This window comes from Triticum urartu, chromosome 7A (assembly GCF_056163025.1).
Source record: "Triticum urartu cultivar PI428250 chromosome 7A, HENAU_Tu73, whole genome shotgun sequence".
NCBI classification, from domain to species: domain Eukaryota; kingdom Viridiplantae; phylum Streptophyta; class Magnoliopsida; order Poales; family Poaceae; genus Triticum; species Triticum urartu.
In genome coordinates this window covers 505,966,246-505,970,718 of record NC_141879.1, presented here as the reverse complement: position 1 = coordinate 505,970,718, position 4,473 = coordinate 505,966,246, and positions in this window count along the sequence as shown.

Sequence of the window (4,473 nt, the reverse complement as noted above, 5' to 3'; positions counted from 1 at the left end):
GAGTTTCGTCAGCACGACGGCGTGGTGATGATGATGATGTTCTACCGACGCAGGGCTTCGCCTAAGCACCGCTATAGTATTATCGAGGTGGACTATGGTGGAGGGGGGCACCGCACACGGCTAAAAGATCAAACGATCAATTGTTGTGTCTATGGGGTGCCCCCTTCCCCCTATATAAAGGAGCAAGGGGGTGCGGCCGGCTAGGGAGAGGGCGCGCCAGGAGGAGTCCTACTCCCGGTAGGACTCCCCCCCCCCCTTTCCTAGTTGGAATAGGATTCGGGAGAAGGAAAGAGAGAGGGGAAGAAGGAAAGAGGGGGCCGGCCCCCCTTGCCCTAAACCAATTCGGTTTGGGCCTTGGAGGGCGTGCCCCACACTCCCCTTGCTTCCCTCTGTTTCCACTAAGGCCCATGTAGGCCCATTAAGCTCCCGGGGGGTTTCGGTAACCTCCCGGTACTCCGGTAAAATCCCGATTTCACCCGGAACACTTCCGATATGCAAACATAGGCTTCCAATATATCAATCTTCATGTCTCGACCATTTCGAGACTCCTTGTCATGTCCGTGATCACATCCGGGACTCTGAACAACCTTCGGTACATCAAAACATATAAACTCATAATATAACTGTCATCGAAACGTTAAGCGTGCGGACCCTATGGGTTCGAGAACTATGTAGACATGACCGAGACATGTCTCCGGTCAATAACCAATAGCGGAACCTGGATGTTCATATTGGCTCCCACATATTCTATGAAGATCTTTTATCGGTCAGACCGCATAACAACGTATGTTGTTCCCTTTGTCATCGGTATGTTACTTCCCCGAGATTCGATCGTCGGTATCTCAATACCTAGTTCAATCTCGTTACCGGCAAGTCTCTTTACTCGTTCCGTAATACATCATCCCACAACTAACTCATTAGTTGCAATGCTTGCAAGGCTTATGTGATGTGCATTACCGAGAGGGCCCAGAGATACCTCTCCAACAATCGGAGTGACAAATCCTAATCTCGAAATACGCCAACCCAAGAAGTACCTTTGGAGACACCTGTAGAGCACCTTTATAATCACCCAGTTACGTTGTGACGTTTGGTAGCACACAAAGTGTTCCTCCGGTAAACGGGAGTTGCATAATCTCATAGTCATAGGAACATGTATAAGTCATGAAGAAAGCAATAGCAACAAACTAAACGATCAAGTGCTAAGCTAACGGAATGGGTCAAGTCAATCACATCATTCTCCTAATGATGTGATCCCGTTAATCAAATGACAACCCATGTCAATGGTTAGGAAACTTAACCATCTTTGATCAACGAGCTAGTCAAGTAGAGGCATACTAGTGACACTTTGTTTGTCTATGTATTCACACATGTATTGTGTTTCCGGTTAATACAATTCTAGCATGAATAATAAACATTTATCATGATATAAGGAAATAAATAATAACTTTATTATTACCTCTAGGGCATATTTCCTTCAGTGTTCAATCTTTGTACCAGAACTATAGATTGGTACTTGTGGGTGACTAGTAGTGTCGATTACATCTTGTAGTTGATTACTATATGGTATATTTGGTGAAAGATTATATGTTTAGATCCAATATGCTGTTTAATACCCCTCTGATCTTGAGCATGATTATCATTTGCGAGTAGTTACTTTTGTTCTTAAGGTCACGGGAGAAATCTTGTTGCAATTAGTCATGTGAATTTTATATGTGTTTGATATTTTGATGGTATGTATGTTGTGATTCCCTTAGTGGTGTCATGTGAACGTCAACTACATGATACTTCACCATATTTGGGCCTAAGGAAAAGCATTGTGGAGTAGTTATTAGATGATGGGTTGCGAGAGTGACAGAAGCTTAAACCCTAGTTTATGCGCTATTCTGTAAGGGATCGATTGGATCCAAAAGTTTAATGATATGGTTAGAATGTATTCTTAATACCTTTCTCGTAGTTGCGGATGCTTGCGAGGGGGTTAATCATAAGTAGGAGGTTTGTTCAAGTAAGAACAACACCTAAGCACCGATCCACCCACATATCAAATTATCAAAGTAGCAAACACAAATCAAACCAACATGATGAAAGTGACTAGATGAAATTCCCGTGTACCCTTAAGAACACTTTGATTATCATAAAAGACCGTTTTGGCCTGTCCTTTGCCTCAAAAGGATTGGGCTACCTTGTTGAACTTCTGCTACTATTATCGTTACTTGCTCGTTACAAATTATCTTGCTATCAAACTACTCGTTACTTACAATTTCAGTGCTTGCAGACATTACCTTGCTGAAAACCACTTGTCATTTCCTGCTGCTCCTCGTTGGGTTCGACACTCTTACTTATCGAAAGGACTATGATTGATCCCCTATACGTGTGGGTCATCAACACCCAAGACATGTATGAAAGATTGTCGCCTAGGAGGGGGATAGGCGCTTTAAAATAATTATGGTTTAGGCTTGAACAAATGCGTAATAAAACTAGTGTTTAATTTGTGAAGCACAAAACCTAAATCAACTAGGCTCACCTATGTGCACCAACAACTTATGCTAAGCAAGATAAACAACTAAGTGATAGCAAGATATATAACATGAGACACTACGACTATCACAAAGTAAAGTGCATAAGTAAAGGGTTCGAGTAAGATATAACCGAGGCATGTAGAGACAATGATGTATCCCGAAGTTCACACCCTTGCGGATGCTAATCTCCGTTTGGAGCGGCGCGGAGGCACAATGCTCCCCAAAATGACACTAGGGCCACCATAATCTCCTCACGCCCTCGCACAATGCAAGATGTCGTGATTCCACTAAGGGAGCCTACCGTCGCTGATGCGAAAAAGAGTCCAGTAGCCCAAGTATAAGCGGTACTGCCCGCGGCACTGGACTGCAGAAGTACGCGCAAGCGGTACTACCGCTAGTGAGCTTCAAAATAGTCTAAGCAAAACAGATGGATGCAAGAAGACCAAAACTGCAATAATTTCTATAGACGAACTCCGATTTCGATGAACTCGAGCTTGATGGAAATCTTCAGAAGTGGCAAGAGAGATATGACTATGACATAGAGATGTAAAACCTCTACTAGTGAAGAACCGACATAAACTCAAACATACAAAACACAATAGATGATGCATGCGAGATCCGTTTCCGATGAAATCAATCTTGTCATGAACATGACCACTAGCTCAAAAACTCACAAAGATAAAAGCCAAACAAGAACCAAGAAATATGATGCCAGGGATGTAATGGTTTTAGCTCTCTACGAATGATACGATCAAGCTACTCACTTGAGAGCCCCCTTTTGGCAGTACGACTATCAATCCTATAACCCGCTCTCCCAACTAACATCATGAGACCGGTAAAATAGAAAACCATGTCAAGGACAAACCTTTGTCTTACGCATAATTGTAACGCCCTCGATGCGGCTATATCTCCTACGTGTCGAGGCACGACTTAGAGGCATAACCGCATTGAAAGCAATGTCGCAAGTGAGGTAATGTTCGCAAACAACCCATGTAATATAAATAAAGGGGAAAAGATACATAGTTGGCTTACACTCGCCATGTCACACAAATACATGAATAGCATTACAATCATCCAATACACTCATGGTCCGACTACGGTACCAAAATAATGATCAACCCCCACATGCGACACGGTCCCCGATCGCCCCAACTGGGCACCACTACTGATCATCTGGGAAAGACACATAGTAACGACGAGAGTCTTCATCGAACTCCCACTTGAGCTCAAGCGCATCATCTGGAACGGTATCATCGGACCATGCATCTGGTTTGGAAGTAAACCGTGAGTCACGGGGACTCGGCAATCTCGCACCCTCGCGATCAAGACTATTTAAGCTTATAGGTAAGGCAAGGTATGATTTGGAGCTGCAGCAAGCGACTAGCATATATGGTGGCTAACATACGCAAATGAGAGCAAGAAGAGAAGGCAAAAGCACGGTCGAACAACTATGATCAAGAAGTGATCCTAGATCAACCTACGTCAAGCATTACTCCAACACCGTGTTCACTTCCCGGACTCCGCCGACAAGAGACCATCACGGTTACACACGCGGTTGATTCATTTTAATTAAGTTAAGTTTCATGTTATCTACAACCGGACATTAACAAATTCCCATCTGCCCATAACCGCGGGCACGGCTTTCGAAAGTTCAAATCCCTGCAGGGGAGTCCCAACTTAGCCCATCACAAGCTCTCACGGTCAACGAAGGATATTCCTTCCCAAGACAATCCGATCAGACTCGGCATCCCGGTTACAAGACATCCTCGACAATGGTAAAACAAGTCCAGCAACACCACCCGAATGTGCCGACAAATCCCGATAGGAGCTGCACATATCTCGTTCTCAGGGCACACTCAGATAAACAATCCGTACAACTAAAATCAGCCCTCGAGTTTCCCCGAAGTGGCGCTGCAAGGGGCTCTAGTTTGGACCAACACTCAGGGGAGCACTGGCC